At 40.5% G+C, this 19,898-nt stretch overlaps 1 protein-coding gene across 1 annotated transcript in view; it reads left to right on the plus strand.

Moving 5' to 3' along the window:
* Positions 1-19,898, plus strand: part of LOC129154097 (zinc finger protein 850) — a 244,280-nt gene that overhangs the window by 123,141 nt on the left and 101,241 nt on the right.

Genomic DNA, 19,898 nt, shown 5'->3' on the forward strand with positions numbered 1-19,898 from the left:
TCGGCATGGTAACAATTCACAAAAGCAAATGACTTGCTATTGTTTCAAAGAGCTATTTAGGTGAAAGCTTAACCATCGCCTCCTGCCTTTAGTGTCACATTTTGTTTTCACTGTCACACACACACACACACACACACACACACACACACACACACACACACACACACACACACACACACACACACACACACACACACACACACACACATTGCTTCCTGCCTCAGAGAAAAGATTTGATCCATTTTGTAGGACCTATAACAGCTGAAATAAATAAAAAGCTGTTTATGAGGTTTGTTTTTTGGGAGGGGTGGATTAGTAAAGTCTCAGAGCAGACGTACCTCTGGTCAAACCTTTAATGACATACCTCCCAGAATAGTTAAACTAAGGCACATGCATGCCGTAAACGGATTTACACACGAGTGAAAGAGCTGCTACATTTTAACCAAAACATGAGCAAAGAATAAGAATAAGAAGAAGAAGCGATGGATACGTGTTTTGAATATAGCCTTCCTCTGCTAAAAACAACGTTCGAATTGAGACATGATGAGATTTCAGGAAGAAATGTCCGGTATTATTTTTTGGATCGTAAAGGTTTTTTTATTTCTGCTCCAGGGAGTTTTGACGAAGCAATGGATACGAGCACACACACACACACACACACACACACACACACACACACACACACACACACACACACACACACACACACACACACACACACACACACACACACACACACAACTCTAAACAACCATTCATACATTTGTCTACCTATACAACAAAGCAAATGACTCTGTATTGTTTATAAACATTTTTTTTTCGACCAATCGCAACCGTTTTCTATTCAAGATTTTTTTAAACAGCTGTATAAAATGTAAAAGCGCATTTTCGGAGTCGTGATTTGAGGTGTAACAAGCTAAGATGACGGGTAAGTTTTTAACTCAAGACGCAAATCTTTTTTTTCTCTTTCTGGTTTAACATCTTTATTTTCAGACGCTATTGTCATATCGGACGGCGAGTGGGAAGAAATTCCTATTGAGGAATTAACTTGTAAGACACCGGTACCTCTGGATGATTTGTCTAAAATTAATCGTGCGGTCGAGAATCTGAGTGAGTGGATTTTATAAATATATACGTAACGTTCTTTTCTTCAACTGAGAAATATCTCATTTTACAGAAAAGGAGGGGGTTCAACCTTACCCCGGAAGTGATAACTTTTACCCAACCACGCCTCCATCCACCAGCCGAACCGTCTTACATTCGTATCAGCCCAGCCATACCGTCAGATCACACGGGAATGCGAGCGTGAAAGCTGTTCGTTACAGGACCGTCACGCCGCAGACGATCCTCGAAGCTGGTAAGTGATTACAAAATAGCGATTAATAAGTCAGAGATGTGTCGTTCATATTTATCGTTTTTATTCTTCAGAGCAACGTCCGACGGCCTACGCACCCCCAATATCTCAGCCCCCACCACCTCCAACCCCTTCTCATGCGCGGACGGATGGTAACGATAAAAAAACAACTGATTAATAAGTCAAAGATGACTCGTACACATTTACCGTTGTTTTTTTATCCTTTCAGAACAACATCAGACAGCCGCTTCAATATCTCCGCCCACACCTCCTCCTCCTCCTCCCCCTTCTCCTGCACAGGGTAAGAGATATATAAAAAGGTGGTTATTTACTTCAAAGATGATTCGTTCATATTTTTTCATTATTTTTATTCTTTCAGAACAATCCGACAGCGACACTGAAACCGCTGAACGTGGTCCTGAGCAGCCAGCCGGTAAGCTGTTTCACAAAAAGCTCCGCATAGTATATTAAATTTGAAGTAAAAAAGATGTTTTTTATCCTTTCAGATGAAGAGGAAGAGAACGCACCACCTCCTGCACCTGTACAGAGTAAGTTAAATTTTATATATAATTTATTAAAAGCTCGTTCATTTTATTTATTTTTATTTATTTTTTTCATCAGAAAAACGACTGAAGAAAAAGAAAAACATCCGTCTTTCACCACTTCAGAGATTAAACAGGATGAAAATGGCCTACTTATTGCTGCAGGTCAACTCAGGCCTGGTCGAAGTGGTCCAACAAGTGCTCGCTTTGTAAGGAGGACGCAGTTTTTTTTCTTCATTTTTAGTAGGTTATTAATGTCTTTTGTATCATGAGTGAAAATTGGTTTGACGACCTTTCAGATTTGTTTGAAGTAGATGGTGAATTAAATGTAGATTTGTTAGATCGAATTTTAGCCAGCCAAAATCCCTCAGATGAGGCCGATAATTTGGTGTTAAATGACTGGTTTGATTTAAGCGGACTGAGTGAAGTAGATGAATTAGCTTCAGATAGTGAGATCTTAGCATCCCAAGCCGTTTCAAACGAGGTCGATCAAATTCTAGCAAATTCAGATTCGCCTTCATCAGAAGCTGTAGATGAAATATTGAGACAATTAGAACACCAGCAGCACGTAAACGAGGTCGATCAAATTCTAGCAAATTCAGATTCGCCTTCATCAGAAGCAATAAACGAAATTTTGAGACAAATAGAACACCAGCAGCGCGTAAACGAGATCGATCAAATTCTAGCAAATTCAGATGAGCCTTCATCAGAAGCAATAAACGAAATTTTGAGACAAATAGAACACCGGCAGATCGGAGGGAGCGTAAACGCAGCTTTTAACCAGCGTGAAATTAGAGAGAGAGTGTCTTTTCAAGCAATCAACGACCCAGCCGAGTTTTATATTAATCTGATGGAAATATTAAACAGGTTTGCTGAAAGAGGAAGCCAGATCGCGCGTCCCAACGATAGAGTCCAGTTTGAAATTAATACTTTACACACGACGCACCACGTTAATTTTAATTATGACGGATCAAATATGTTAAATCAGCTTCAGTATTTACTGGATCTGTTAGTCCAATCAAATGAAGCATTAGAGGCCGACAACGAATTTAATTTCAGACTGCAAGTGATAAATAACCCGTCCGGCGGCGGAAAACGAAAAATCGAAACCATTCTGGATCACGAATTAGTCAATAAAAAACGAAACCATCTCATTTGCCCTCCAGAGGCCAATCAGCCGTTGTGTTTTGCGCTAAGCATAGCCGGCCTGTTAAATCCCTCAGCGAGAGATACAGAATTATTGAATGTGGCTAAAAATATTCATCAACAGGCAGGGCTTCAGGAGCAATCAACCGTTTCATTTAGCGACGTGATTCAATTTGAAAATATTGTTCAAAGAAAAATAATCATTTTTTACAGATCCGACAGAATCATTTCTAAATTTGAAACAGATTTTAGCGATCGAACAAATCCGTTGTTCATTTTGCTACTCAATCAACATTATTACGGCATAAAAAATATTAAAGGTTTCTTAGGAGCCAAATATTTTTGTTCATGGTGCTTTTCCGCTTATAATAACATAAACGGACATCATTGTAAATGGTTCTGTCGCGTGTGTAATACCGATTTATGCAAACGGACAGAAACGTCTCTCATCACATGTTCTGATTGTAATCGAATATGCCAAAATGTAATATGTTTTCAAACTCACAAAACACCTGTTTTCAGGCCTCAAGCAAACAGGTTAGTTTCTCCTTGCGAAATGTTTAAAAAATGCACCATTTGTAAACAAACTTATTACATCGCCATGGGTGGAAATGGTTCACAGCACGTTTGCTCAGCGACCAAATGCATCGTTTGCAAACAGTCGGTGGTCACGGACGATCATCGCTGTTTTATTCAGCTTGAAAAAAAAGATGACGGTTTAACGGAAAAGGTTATTTATTACGACACTGAAACGTTTACGGATCAGAACGGTGTGCATACACCTTTTTTAATCTGTGCAAAATCCGATTCAGGCGACGTTTGGGAGAAATTTGGTTTAGATTGCATTAAAGATTTTATTATGCAGATGCGTCGTCCTAAATTCAGCAATTATACATTTGTTGCACACAATGCGCGTGGATTTGATGCTTATATAATTTTGAGCGCTATGTGTCAATTAAAAATTGTTCCCAAAAATATACTCATGCAAGGCTGTAAAATCCTGAGTTTTCACGATCCAGACTTTGGGTTGAGATTCATTGATTCCTTAAGTTTTCTCATGATGAAATTAGCCAACCTTCCAGCTGCTTTGGGCTTTACAGATAAAACTAAAGGAATCAATGAATCTCAACCCAAAGTCTGGATCGTGAAAACTCAGGATTTTACAGCCTTGCATGAGTATATTTTTGGGAACAATTTTTAATTGACACATAGCGCTCAAAATTATATAAGCATCAAATCCACGCGCATTGTGTGCAACAAATGTATAATTGCTGAATTTAGGACGACGCATCTGCATAATAAAATCTTTAATGCAATCTAAACCAAATTTCTCCCAAACGTCGCCTGAATCGGATTTTGCACAGATTAAAAAAGGTGTATGCACACCGTTCTGATCCGTAAACGTTTCAGTGTCGTAATAAATAACCTTTTCCGTTAAACCGTCATCTTTTTTTTCAAGCTGAATAAAACAGCGATGATCGTCCGTGACCACCGACTGTTTGCAAACGATGCATTTGGTCGCTGAGCAAACGTGCTGTGAACCATTTCCACCCATGGCGATGTAATAAGTTTGTTTACAAATGGTGCATTTTTTAAACATTTCGCAAGGAGAAACTAACCTGTTTGCTTGAGGCCTGAAAACAGGTGTTTTGTGAGTTTGAAAACATATTACATTTTGGCATATTCGATTACAATCAGAACATGTGATGAGAGACGTTTCTGTCCGTTTGCATAAATCGGTATTACACACGCGACAGAACCATTTACAATGATGTCCGTTTATGTTATTATAAGCGGAAAAGCACCATGAACAAAAATATTTGGCTCCTAAGAAACCTTTAATATTTTTTATGCCGTAATAATGTTGATTGAGTAGCAAAATGAACAACGGATTTGTTCGATCGCTAAAATCTGTTTCAAATTTAGAAATGATTCTGTCGGATCTGTAAAAAATGATTATTTTTCTTTGAACAATATTTTCAAATTGAATCACGTCGCTAAATGAAACGGTTGATTGCTCCTGAAGCCCTGCCTGTTGATGAATATTTTTAGCCACATTCAATAATTCTGTATCTCTCGCTGAGGGATTTAACAGGCCGGCTATGCTTAGCGCAAAACACAACGGCTGATTGGCCTCTGGAGGGCAAATGAGATGGTTTCGTTTTTTATTGACTAATTCGTGATCCAGAATGGTTTCGATTTTTCGTTTTCCGCCGCCGGACGGGTTATTTATCACTTGCAGTCTGAAATTAAATTCGTTGTCGGCCTCTAATGCTTCATTTGATTGGACTAACAGATCCAGTAAATACTGAAGCTGATTTAACATATTTGATCCGTCATAATTAAAATTAACGTGGTGCGTCGTGTGTAAAGTATTAATTTCAAACTGGACTCTATCGTTGGGACGCGCGATCTGGCTTCCTCTTTCAGCAAACCTGTTTAATATTTCCATCAGATTAATATAAAACTCGGCTGGGTCGTTGATTGCTTGAAAAGACACTCTCTCTCTAATTTCACGCTGGTTAAAAGCTGCGTTTACGCTCCCTCCGATCTGCCGGTGTTCTATTTGTCTCAAAATTTCGTTTATTGCTTCTGATGAAGGCTCATCTGAATTTGCTAGAATTTGATCGATCTCGTTTACGCGCTGCTGGTGTTCTATTTGTCTCAAAATTTCGTTTATTGCTTCTGATGAAGGCGAATCTGAATTTGCTAGAATTTGATCGACCTCGTTTACGTGCTGCTGGTGTTCTAATTGTCTCAATATTTCATCTACAGCTTCTGATGAAGGCGAATCTGAATTTGCTAGAATTTGATCGACCTCGTTTGAAACGGCTTGGGATGCTAAGATCTCACTATCTGAAGCTAATTCATCTACTTCACTCAGTCCGCTTAAATCAAACCAGTCATTTAACACCAAATTATCGGCCTCATCTGAGGGATTTTGGCTGGCTAAAATTCGATCTAACAAATCTACATTTAATTCACCATCTACTTCAAACAAATCTGAAAGGTCGTCAAACCAATTTTCACTCATGATACAAAAGACATTAATAACCTACTAAAAATGAAGAAAAAAAACTGCGTCCTCCTTACAAAGCGAGCACTTGTTGGACCACTTCGACCAGGCCTGAGTTGACCTGCAGCAATAAGTAGGCCATTTTCATCCTGTTTAATCTCTGAAGTGGTGAAAGACGGATGTTTTTCTTTTTCTTCAGTCGTTTTTCTGATGAAAAAAATAAATAAAAATAAATAAAATGAACGAGCTTTTAATAAATTATATATAAAATTTAACTTACTCTGTACAGGTGCAGGAGGTGGTGCGTTCTCTTCCTCTTCATCTGAAAGGATAAAAAACATCTTTTTTACTTCAAATTTAATATACTATGCGGAGCTTTTTGTGAAACAGCTTACCGGCTGGCTGCTCAGGACCACGTTCAGCGGTTTCAGTGTCGCTGTCGGATTGTTCTGAAAGAATAAAAATAATGAAAAAATATGAACGAATCATCTTTGAAGTAAATAACCACCTTTTTATATATCTCTTACCCTGTGCAGGAGAAGGGGGAGGAGGAGGAGGAGGTGTGGGCGGAGATATTGAAGCGGCTGTCTGATGTTGTTCTGAAAGGATAAAAAAACAACGGTAAATGTGTACGAGTCATCTTTGACTTATTAATCAGTTGTTTTTTTATCGTTACCATCCGTCCGCGCATGAGAAGGGGTTGGAGGTGGTGGGGGCTGAGATATTGGGGGTGCGTAGGCCGTCGGACGTTGCTCTGAAGAATAAAAACGATAAATATGAACGACACATCTCTGACTTATTAATCGCTATTTTGTAATCACTTACCAGCTTCGAGGATCGTCTGCGGCGTGACGGTCCTGTAACGAACAGCTTTCACGCTCGCATTCCCGTGTGATCTGACGGTATGGCTGGGCTGATACGAATGTAAGACGGTTCGGCTGGTGGATGGAGGCGTGGTTGGGTAAAAGTTATCACTTCCGGGGTAAGGTTGAACCCCCTCCTTTTCTGTAAAATGAGATATTTCTCAGTTGAAGAAAAGAACGTTACATATATATTTATAAAATCCACTCACTCAGATTCTCGACCGCACGATTAATTTTAGACAAATCATCCAGAGGTACCGGTGTCTTACAAGTTAATTCCTCAATAGGAATTTCTTCCCACTCGCCGTCCGATATGACAATAGCGTCTGAAAATAAAGATGTTAAACCAGAAAGAGAAAAAAAAGATTTGCGTCTTGAGTTAAAAACTTACCCGTCATCTTAGCTTGTTACACCTCAAATCACGACTCCGAAAATGCGCTTTTACATTTTATACAGCTGTTTAAAAAAATCTTGAATAGAAAACGGTTGCGATTGGTCGAAAAAAAAATGTTTATAAACAATACAGAGTCATTTGCTTTGTTGTATAGGTAGACAAATGTATGAATGGTTGTTTAGAGTTGTGTGTGTGTGTGTGTGTGTGTGTGTGTGTGTGTGTGTGTGTGTGTGTGTGTGTGTGTGTGTGTGTGTGTGTGTGTGCTCGTATCCATTGCTTCGTCAAAACTCCCTGGAGCAGAAATAAAAAAACCTTTACGATCCAAAAAATAATACCGGACATTTCTTCCTGAAATCTCATCATGTCTCAATTCGAACGTTGTTTTTAGCAGAGGAAGGCTATATTCAAAACACGTATCCATCGCTTCTTCTTCTTATTCTTATTCTTTGCTCATGTTTTGGTTAAAATGTAGCAGCTCTTTCACTCGTGTGTAAATCCGTTTACGGCATGCATGTGCCTTAGTTTAACTATTCTGGGAGGTATGTCATTAAAGGTTTGACCAGAGGTACGTCTGCTCTGAGACTTTACTAATCCACCCCTCCCAAAAAACAAACCTCATAAACAGCTTTTTATTTATTTCAGCTGTTATAGGTCCTACAAAATGGATCAAATCTTTTCTCTGAGGCAGGAAGCAATGTGTGTGTGTGTGTGTGTGTGTGTGTGTGTGTGTGTGTGTGTGTGTGTGTGTGTGTGTGTGTGTGTGTGTGTGTGACAGTGAAAACAAAATGTGACACTAAAGGCAGGAGGCGATGGTTAAGCTTTCACCTAAATAGCTCTTTGAAACAATAGCAAGTCATTTGCTTTTGTGAATTGTTACCATGCCGACTTGGTTAGAATGAACCAGAACTTTGTTTTAAAACTTTCCCGCCACTCTTTCAATACAGCCCACCTGCAAAAAAAAAAAGTAATTTGCTTTTTGTGTGTTGTTTCTGTGACGATTTGGTTCAACCAGTTCTTTGTTTTTAAAACTTTCCCGCCACCTGCAAAAAAAAAAAAGAAGTCATTTGCTTTGTCAGAAGTCGCTGGCCGTGCAAAATTGTTTAGAATGAACTTTAAGAAAGCTCAACAGATCTTAAAAAGCATCACGCTGAGGTAAGGATCAACTTTTGTTCTTATAGGCTTGAGTATGCAGGCTGGTTTACAACAGTACCTTAAATGGTTTAGGATGGTAAACCATTGCTTTTGTGAAGTGATAGAAATGTTTGAGTGGTTTAGTCAAAGACAAATGTTTGAATGTAATCCTTTTACTTCTTAGAGAAGTGTGTGTGTGTGTGTGTGTGTGTGTGTGTGTGTGTGTGTGTGTGTGTGTGTGTGTGTGTGTGTGTGTGTGTGTGTGTGTGTGTGTGTGTGTGTGTGTGTGTGTGTGCTTACAGCCATTAATTTGATGTGCTGCTGGACAGAGAGTTTTACACAATAGTTTTAGTTCTGGTCAAAAAGTGTCAGTGAGCTGCATGTAAATAACACATTTAAACACAAAGTTTAAGACTAAACATACGAAATCCAACGTGAACATCTCAAAGAGAGTATTAATGACATAGACATTGTGTCACTCTGAAGAGTTTGTGTGTGTTCAGCAAAAGGCTGCAAAAGTTCATGCATTGACTTCAGCTTCTGTCACTCACTCGAGAGCTAGCAGACCATACCATCTTGTCTGCTACTACAAAAACAGATTCTTTAACTTTGAGGAAACGTACAACCATTTCATTCACGCTGAGGTAAGGTTCAACTTTTGTTCTTATAGGCTTGAGAATGCATGGTGGTTTACAACAGGACCATAAATGGTTTAGGATGGTAAACCATTGCTTTTGTGAAGTGATAGAAATGTTTGAATGGTTTAGTCAAAGACAAATGTTTGAATGTAATCCTTTTACTTCTTAGAGAAGTGTGTGTGTGTGTGTGTGTGTGTGTGTGTGTGTGTGTGTGTGTGTGTGTGTGTGTGTGTGTGTGTGTGTGTGTGTGTGTGCTTACAGCCATTAATTTGATGTGCTGCTGGACAGAGAGTTTTACACAATAGTTTTAGTTCTGGTCAAAAAGTGTCAGTGAGCTGCATGTAAATATTTACACATTTAAACACAAAGTTTAAGACTGAACATACGAAATCCAACGTGAAACAGTTTGTCTCAAGATTTGATCCACCGCCCGCTCCTCTTTTACCTCGTGAAGCCCTGTATGGTGGCAGAACTTGTCCGGTTCGGCTGAGGCATTCTGCTCAGAGCGGTTCATCATTTTTTCTTAGAGCTCGGCTTTTCACCATTCGGACAGATCTGAGCTTTTAAAGAGTTAAACACAATAGGATTACACTCAGAAGGGAGGGGCTGTGGGAACCGATGGGCTATCACAAAAAGAAACCACACACCATTACACACATTAGCCTATGACGTGGGATATCATGGACGCTCAACAATACGCCATTGATGATGCGGCGTGGGGGGTCTAGACCATCTGGACACGTTCAACAATACGCCATTGATGATGCGGCGTGGGGGGTCTAGCCCATCTGGACAATTAACAATACACATGTCCATTTGATTAATGATACGGAAGGGGGGGCAAAGATTGAACAATACACCTGTCCATTTGATTAATGATAGGAAGGGGGGGCAAGGTCAAGGGTCAAATGAACAATAGGAATGAAAGGTCAAAGAACAATAGACCTGTCAAAATGTTTGACGAAAGGTGTCTTATAATCCTCTCTGAAGTAGTCTGTGTGGAATCCCTGTGGTGCCATTATTGGGATATGGGAACCATCGATGGCACCCACACACTGAGGAACCCCCCACCTGGTCTCAAAATAGTCAGCCATTTCCTGTAGCTTTTGCAGAGTTGGAAAAGCAACAACCTCGGCAAGCAAGAGTTTACAGACAGCCTTACAGAAGTCCTGCACACAGCGGCACACAGAGGTCGTGCTGACACCAAAAAGAAGCCCGATGCTCCTGTATTCACTGTTAGTTGCAAGCTTCCACAGTGCAATTGCAACTCTTTTCCTGAGTGGCACGCAGGCTCTGAAGTTGGTGTTCCTCTTCTGCATGGCTGGACGGAGCTTGGAACAAAGATATGGAAAGGTCTCTTCTGACATTCTGAAAGGAGCTATCCAATCTGACGGAGTGAAGTTTGGCATGGTCACATCCCAGAAGGCACTGGCACGGCCGAAGGCCCACACAGTTGGTTGCCGTCGCTGATTCAAAAGAGCCAACTAAAAAAAATTAAAACAGTCATAACACAGTAAAAGTAAAAACAATAGTGCAGTAAAAAAGATTGAAACAGTATGGTTATAGACATAAAGTTCACATCAATAGAATTTGTTTAAGGTTAAAATAACAGCTGTTCTTTATGGCGCTACCAGTGACTGGCTATGTTTTGTTCACTTCATAAAATGCACAAATGTGGTATTGCTTGTAATTACCTATATAATTAATTATAATAATTTCAGTACAGCTGCACAACTTATCTATGACATGCCCAGGAAGTAAAGAGTGAAGGATTCAGGCCCTCGTGTTGACTAGCATCACCATGAGTGCAGAAGCTGTTTGAAACTTAGTGAGGTGTTGGCCTTTCATGTTTAGCATGTCTTAAAAATGATCAATATACAACCAAACCATTTGATTTTGGTGCTTTTTTAGTTTGTCTTTTTTGATAGTTGCCCTAGACACCCCCTCAGAGATTATAACGACATGTATTACAGCATTAGAAGTTACTTACCACCTGGCGCCTCCGTCTTTGTCTCAACAGTAGAAAGTTATGCCTCGTGTCCGATATTAATTTCAGAAAGCGTCGTCGCCTTTCAGCTGCTCTCCTCCTCGATGCGCACAGCATAGCTCTAAACGCTATCGTGGTGTGGGTGTAAAGAATATACCAAACACCAAGAACAGAAAGAACGCGCTGCTGACTGGACTCCATTGTTGTTGTGTTTTGGCGCGATCTCGTCGCGCTGTGTGACGTTAAGGCACACATTGCGTGTGACGCATTACGCTACCCCGCCTAGTAACTGGAGCCTGGAATGCGATAGAAACGCTTGCCAGAAAACTTCTAGACCCATACGGGTACATACCGGTCCATAATACCCAGACCTGACCGTTCCAGACCAGGCGATGGAAAAGAGCCTTTACTGTCAGGCTCGGAGAAAATTCGGGTTGTTTTTGTGTCAGTCAATTCTGCAACAGTGACTCTAACTAACGCAGCACTAGTTGACAGACATCATTACAGCGTAAAATCCAGCACAGCGTGACCCGGTTCTGTAAGGAATTCTGTTCAGGAGGTCGCATTTCAGGCTCTTCACATCATATGTGACTGACTTTTACGTTATAACAACGACCACACACTAGGAATGTTATAAAGCGCCTATATCTGACAGTTTCTTTTGTATATTATCTGACTTTATAAACTCCAACAACAATGTGCTTCTATTTTTTTTTCAGGCTAAATCTACCCAAGACACTGGCTGTCAGACTGATTTAGCTGCAAGAATGCACTTGTCCAGGCTGACGTGAAGCCTTACCTGTAGCAAAGGTGAATTATTTTTAATAATCGTCTATGTAAACATTTTATTATTACCTTCTAGTTTTAATTTGTTTTGCAGATTATTGTTACACGTGATTTTATGCTCTACATTTATAATTGTGCTGTTTCTTTGTTTTTTATATAGCCACCCAGTTTAGAGCTCCCAGCCGCAGTGTGTCTGGTGACACGGGGACCATGATGGAAATTCATCTTCCAGAAAGTCTGGCTCATCATTTAGCCAGATTTCTAAGGTATAGGCCAAAAATGTTTAGGTTAGTTTTGATAAGGTCTGTGCATCTCTCATTTCATGACATGTCTGTCCCAGGTGGCAGCCGGGTGAGGGTGAGCGTGTTGGGGGGGGGGGGGATGCTGAGGGTGGGTTACCTGGAGGTGTGGATGACGTTGGAGAGGCTGTGTGGGTGGGAGAAGGCTGTGGGAATGGGGGAGCCTGATGAGCCTGGGTGTGATGCAGGTGAGAGAGGGGACAGGGCAGAGGCCGGCTGGACGTGCAGCAGGCAGGGGGAAGCTTAAGCCTGGGTGGGTGGAGGTGGATCCAGGGCTGGCAGGGAGAGGTGAGACCTCGGCCTGGGCTGGTCGTCAGCGGTGCGTCACAGGCAGCTGATGGTGGTGTGGAGGACCAGCAGTCTCCAGCAGGTGAAGGCGGGGAGGAGGAGCAGGAGTGCCCAGCAGGAAGAAGATGGCTGGAGAAGCAACAGCGGAGAGAGATCCGCGGCCGGAGACGCCAGGGCACAGAGCGCAACACGGCAGGCGGGCAGAGTTACTCTGCCCCCGCGCGTAAGTAATTGATCAGTGCCTGGCAGTGTTAGAGTTGCTCTGTCTTTGTGAGTGGTATGGTGCCGGGGACCTATTTACTGCCGGAGCTGTTGTGTGCCACAGGGGCCGGGCCGAGGAGGAGGCGGACTGGATCCACCGTGCGGCAATCCTGTGGTTCCCAGACGACGACGCCGGCCTTGGAGATTCCTTGGTCAAGAGCTCAGCAGGGCCGGACTGGACCGCCTTGTCCCTTGGGGCACTGCGCACACTCGATTGAACGCTTTTTTTCCCTTGGCGTCATCATCAGGGTTTTGTAATAAATGTACCTTTTTAATTTGCTTTGGCTGTCGCACTGCTTGCCTTGTTTTTTTAGAACCTATTTTAATCCTTTTAATATTAGTGGCACCTTCCATTCCACCTGGATCGTGTCACAGGTACATAACCCAAACCAATATTACAATAACATCAACTCTTACACAAAATGCTCCTCTTGATGGAGCAAATCTGTTCAGCTCATTCTGACAGACAGCCCACCTTTCTTCTGTCATGTTGCTGTACAGGACATTTTTAGAGTTTTTCTTTTAAAGATAAATAGTATTACATTTAAAGAGCCATACTTTCACATTATCATTTTCCCACACTTTCTGTATACCAGTATTTTATTGTTTTTCAATAAAGAATGAGAAATTATTTAAGTTTATGGGGTTTTTTTAGCACACAAATATCTATCTGTAAAAAATATCTACAAAGCTAATATTTACATAACAAGTATGATTGGGTTTTGAAATACAGCACTCTGTTTATTTTAGTAAGATTTTTAAACCCAGTAAAGTTAGTAAAGAACACATTTCTATTGTCTGCTAAGAAACTGTTGGACTTAAAACGGGCCTGTTGTAGAAACAACTTGGCATAAATGATTCTTCCTTTTTTGTCTTAACCAAAGAAATTCCAGTAATTGAGCAAAAACATTTATTTTTTTACGTCACATTTTATAAAATAACAGGACACAAAGTGTCGGGACATTTAAAAAATACTTAAAGTAATAAAAGGGGCCCAGAGAGCTGCAGAGTGAGTGGAACATTGGGTTGTGAAGGAAGAACAGTTCTCAACAGTGTGATATGAGGGTGTAGAAGGTGAGGCCGGTGCAGGTCCTCCTTCATCTTCACCAGATTCACACTGCAGATCAGGAGCTGCTCTTCCATGCATGGAGTTGAAAGAGAAGGTCTTTCCACCTCAGTCCGCCCCAACCGAACCAGGAGACAAGGACGTCAGGGAGGCCAAGGTCGTCTCCAAGGGTCTCTGCAGCTCTCTGGGCACCACGCCTCACTCAGCTGTCACCGATGATCCAAATGGCTATGGAGAAAAAAATAACAGGTTTGGCCTAGCTGTTTAAAGTACAAAACCATACATGAAGTGGTCGAGACAGGTACTTGGAACTTACACGTGCTGCGTTGTGTAGCTGGTGTTGGAGACACATAGGTTGCCATGGTGACCTTTTAACAGATCTAAGAAAAAAATGTAATAAAAGAATGAAACTTAAAAACTCTCAGACCTCATTTCATGATTGCTAATCAGCTATGGCTGATTTATTGTTTGGATCACAGTGAGTTACACTAATTCTAATATATCAATCAATCAATCAATCAAATTTTATTTCTAAAGCGCTTTTCAAACAAAGTGTGATTCAAAGTGCTTTACAAAATGACCCCAGATTCCCATAACAGGTTAAAAACATTAACAAACATATGCAATCACACGCACACACACACAGACTCACACACACACACACACACACACAAGTAAAAATTATATTAGGCTGAGTCCAGATGAGCCAAGTATGGTAAGGCAAGGAAACGCCATCAGAGGAGCCGTCTGTCCCGGCAGCATCAGGTCTTCCACACTAAGTCAGGGCGCTCAGTGGAGGGGGAGCATAGACCCCCACCTATAGAGCGCCCAGGAAGCTACAGTCGACCACCGCTTCCGGGGCAGAGGGCCCCCACAGAGGAAACACTGGATTAAAATGAGTAAAAATGTAATAAAAGAGCTAATATAAATGACAAAAATTAGAAAATAAGTAATAAATAAAATGATATAAACAGTAAAATAATAATTTAAATAATAAAACTGTTTATTTCTATTACACATACATACTTTTTAACTGTTATTTTCACATGACTGTTATCAGGCTGTCTTGTTCTGGTTCTCATGATAATAATTCTGTTTCTTCCAGTAAGTTATCTTGTGCTTACTTCATCTGTATAATGTCTCTTTACTTTTGGTGAATAGTACTGAGTCCAGAATAAAGGCTACTTGGCTGTACAAGATACAAACAAGGATTACATTTTGGAAATATATGAAATGTATTTAGCCTGTATTTTCCGGACTATAAATCACACTTTTTTTCATAGTCTGGCCAGTCCTGCTACTACGAAGCGACTCATATAACAACATGTAGGCTACACCGTGCTGCTGCGGGCCGACTCCGACCCAAGAATGAGTTCCCCTGTCCCGCTGGGAGGGTTTCAAACACCGCCTTCCTCTGCTGGAGACCGTGGCGCGCTGCTGTGGCGCATTTTTCGGTTATTGTTACCGGTACTTGTCTTGCAATGTGAAACGCTTGGTCTCAGATTTTGTAAGAAAAATAAAATTTCCCCCCAAAATACGGCTTATATATGTTTTTTTCTTCTTCATTATACATTTAATGGCTGGTGCGACTCAGGAGCGACTTAATAGTCCTGAAAATACTTTACGTGATAAATAGTGAAAACTTGCTCAAAGCAAAATATATTTTCATTATGGAAATAACTTATAAACTTACCGATTTAATATTTTTTATTCACAGAAAGGTACGTCTCATGAAAAAGCGCCACAAACCTCCACCTGAACTCCATGCAGTCGATGGGTGTTCCACAGTTAGCTCCGGTTGTAGCTAGGTGGCTACATCCGTTAGCTCGGCTCCCACCTCTGCGTTAGCCAGGGTTAGCTTCAGGTTAGCTTGTAGCTAGTTCGACCGGGTGTTGTCAGTTGATCCCAGCCTTACAGCCCCACCCTCAGCTCCTCCTCTCTTCCCTTTTATGGAATTGTCTGAGCTGGACGGAACCTGTGACACGGTCAAAATGGCGGTGGTGGCCACCTCCCATTTCAGCACAAAAACTTGTTATTGGAGCCTATGGAAACGAATTGTCCAGTATATACATCGATGGTTGGAACCCGCACCTTCGCGCACACACGAGCGTGTTGTGTACTAGTGTCGTGAGTCCTGGCCAGTCAAGGCTTAGAAACAGTGGTCAGAGACAAGGGTCACACAAGGGTCAAGAGGACAATAGTTCAGGACTTGCTGGTGAGGACAGAACTAGGCAAAGGGTCAAAAGACAGGCTGGCTTCTCTGGATCCACCCATGCATCCACCCATGATCCTGCCCCTAACTCCTCCTCTGGCAGGAAAAGAAGGACTGGAATGGAGTGAGGAAAGTCCATCTGGACCCAGAAGTTCTCAGGAATGCTGAAGGAAGATCTAAAATTTGCTACCAACATGAAGATTTATGACCTGTGCTCCCATTCCAGGAGTGCAACATGAACTTTTGTGCCCTCATGTGAATACTGCATGTAGTGAAAATGATACCAAATGTCTTATGTAGAGCTAAAAAAGTGTATTCGGTAAATGACCCCTTGACCTAAACTGTCAGGAGAGAATGACTTGACTCTTACATTGTTTAGAGCAGTCTCAGAAATGATATAAAAGGATGCAGCTCAGATCGGGCTAGAAGACTCTTGGGGGATTCCATTCTGAGAAGACAGGAGCTGGTGTAAACTAACTCTTATTTAATCATTTTGAACTAATTCCTCCTTGGGGGATAGCAGTTGTTTTTCACTTTACCCATTTTTGTATTTTGATTTTGTAATAAACCTTTTTTGAAAAAGAAACATAATCCTGATTCTTTCAGGTTTTCTCTAAAGCTTCACGTTTGGGGCCCTGGCCATAAATTGCACAGAGGTAAGCATGTCGATCATAGGTCTCTGAATTATCAGGACTTACTTTGCAGTTTGTAATAGAATAATATAAAGAAACCTTAAGATAAGGGAAGTTTTAACTTCCCCCTCCTTGCGAGTAACGAGTTGTCTTAAGGGCGATAAAAACAGATTATTAGAGGTTATTTTGGCTCTGATTGCAGGTTGAAAAAGTCTCTAACAGCTGGAGTGGTTGGATTAATAAATAAATTGATAAACTTATGATAGCCTGATCAACTAGCATAAATCATTTTATAGTTACCAACCTCCCACATAAGTTGTTAGAGGCGCAATTAATCCGGATAACCCAAAAAATGGCTGAGAGGCGTGGCTTGCCTCCAGACTTCTCTCTAGTATCTTAACCAAAAGGTAACGAGTTTAAAAGAAGTGTAGTACTCTGAGGCTGGCTATTCGTGCAAGTCATTTCACCTTTAAAATAAAAGACAAGATTCTAATTAGGTGGTCCAAACCCGGATTTAATACGATAAAACTCGCCGACATCCCCCCGAACCCTGATAGATGCACCGTCTCATAAGTTCTAAAGGAACCGGTAAATGGGACGGGCACGCGACACTAGCATTGTGATTTTTCACTACTTAGATGTAGCCATCCTTACACTGACAAAAATGTAACAAAGTAACTTTTACTTTGAGTACATTTTAAGATACTTTTTACTTTTACTTGAGTAAAAATTTAGGCAAGTACTTTTACTTGTACTTGAGTAAAAAATTATCAAAGTATTGGTACTCGTATTTAAAGGTATAGCAATCAATGTTTTTCTTCCGGGTGGATCCCGTCAACCATTGGTCTGCAAAAATGACAATTTTTGGTGAAGCCAATCCTGGGTTCGTTTTCACTTCCTGGGCATTCGTACTCTGTGCACCCCCGCACTCTCATGGAAATCAGGAAGAGGATAACGCGGTCCAGTCCGCTCCCCACAGACGCCGCTGTTGCCGGTTTTCTGCTCGAGAAGTAAGCTAATGTTCTGCATGCAGTTTTTAGAGCCTCTCTTATTACACATTACAGCTGGCAGCTACTTGTAAACAGGCGCTGGGAGAGTGTTGCGCAACGTGGAGAGGGTGGTTCTTTTTTTTTTTGTTTCGTTTTATTGAGATCTTCATTAGCTTCTGCCTAAATGCAGATGCTAGTCTTCCTGGGGTCTCATACATTTTCATAGAATTGTTTACATAAGATAATACCCGCGCACACACACACACACACACACACACACACACACACACACACACATCCCTAATTCACATAATCCCAGTAGCTCAAGATGAAATCACATATCTAGAACAAAATTACATATATAAACTAATATCGGGAAAGGAGTTAATCACACCAATAAAGATTGAAAATAAAATACAACAGAATGGTGACCTCATGTCCATTGTTTCGTATCATAGTCCATCGATATCCAGTATTCAACCTTAAACCCAGATACCCAGTCCTTCGTTGCAGAGTTCATAGTCACTATACAATTAAGTGTGTAATCAAAAATATTTCCTGTTTCTTCTGAAAAGAAAAGTTATTACTTTCAAATATTAATAATCTAGGTAATGCATTCCATGCAATCATAGCTTTATAGTGAAAAGATCCGTTGAATTTGATTTGTTCTACTGCGTGGTAAAACACCTTTCATCTCATTTATCTGTCGTGTATTATAAGTATGATTATCTGAGAAAAACAATAATGTGCAATGTATAATTTTTGGTGTTTTTGTAATTATAATTTTCCTCACAATTGTTACCAAGAAATACTTCAATCTATGCTTCACATTGAGCCAAGCAAGTTTTTCATGCATAGTTCCCACATTTGTTCTGTAAGGGCAGCCTAAAACAATTCGAGCAGCTTTATTTTGTGCTACTTGTAGCTTATGCAAATTATTTTCACTTGTACTGGACCAAACAAGAGATGCTTGATCTACACAAGAAAGCACTAAAGGTTGAACAAGGCATTTAAGTAAGTATTGTGGTATAAATTTGCAACAAAATTAAATTTTGCCCATTTCTCTCTCCATTTTCTGTAACACATAATTTGGCTTGTCCATGATAACTTTCAATCAACTATTACTCCCAGTAATTTTACTTCTTCTAGTTGTTCCATTATGTTGTTACTCAGAGTTAAATGTAACTTTGGCATTGTCTGTAAAGTATGATTGGAGCAAACTACCATGCATTTAGTTTTTCCTGCATTAATCACTAGTTTGTTAGCAGTTATCCACTGCTCGACTGTTCTTAACTCTTTGTTTAATATTTCATTAAATGTACTCTCAGTATGTGCTGAAGCTAAAACAGTAATGTCATCTGCATATACTGCTGTAGTTGCATGTTGCAGCACCCACGGAAAATCATTCAAAAAATAGAAAACAAGAGGTCCCAAACAACTTCCCTGTGGAACACCACATTCCATCTGACCTTTTGCAGAAAAACTTTCATTGAAATAAAATTTATCTCTACTAGTAAGATAACTTTTAGTCCAGTTGAGAGCAGACGTATGAAATCCATAGTGTTTAAGTTTTTGTAATAAAATATCATGATCTAAAACATCAAAAGATGCACTTCAATCAAGAAATATAGAACCAATTAGCTTATTATCGATATCCTCTAAGCAACAATATGTTATTTGAGTAAGTGCAGTAGTGGTTGAATGATATGTTTTGTAAGCATGTTGATATATTGTGTTCAATTCATATACCTCAAAATAATCTTGAATTTGGTCATATGCAATTTGTGCCATGATTTTACTTAAAGCTAGTAGCAAACTTATTGGTCGACTGTTTTGACCAGTGGAGAATAATATGGACTAATTTTGTAACATGTGAGTGCCTAAATGTCCCTTTCGGTTCTTTCCTGATATTCAGAAACATCGAATGCTATACCCTTAAGTAGGAAATTGTAGTACTCTTTCCACCTCAGGTTGCACCGAAGACATTACAAAAACAGAATGGAAAAAAGAAGCTGGATTAGTCGGTACCATTGCCGGTGGATGAATCTTCCTTGGTGTGGGAGTGAAGCAGCTAGACCGATGGAAGTGGCGGGTTTTGTCCAGTTTGCTGAGCGCCACATGAAGCTAACCTGCTTTTGCTACCTTTCCATCTGATGCTTACCCTGTTAGCGCTAAACAGCAAAGTAAAACCTTCTAACTTGTACATGAACTTTTTCTATGTCAGTGAAACTTGGATTTGTAATTACAGAAAGTAAAATGTTATGTGTAGATGAGCGAGGGAGAGCTGCTACAAA

This window comes from Nothobranchius furzeri, chromosome 2, assembly GCF_043380555.1.
Source record: "Nothobranchius furzeri strain GRZ-AD chromosome 2, NfurGRZ-RIMD1, whole genome shotgun sequence".
In the NCBI taxonomy this organism is placed as follows: domain Eukaryota; kingdom Metazoa; phylum Chordata; class Actinopteri; order Cyprinodontiformes; family Nothobranchiidae; genus Nothobranchius; species Nothobranchius furzeri.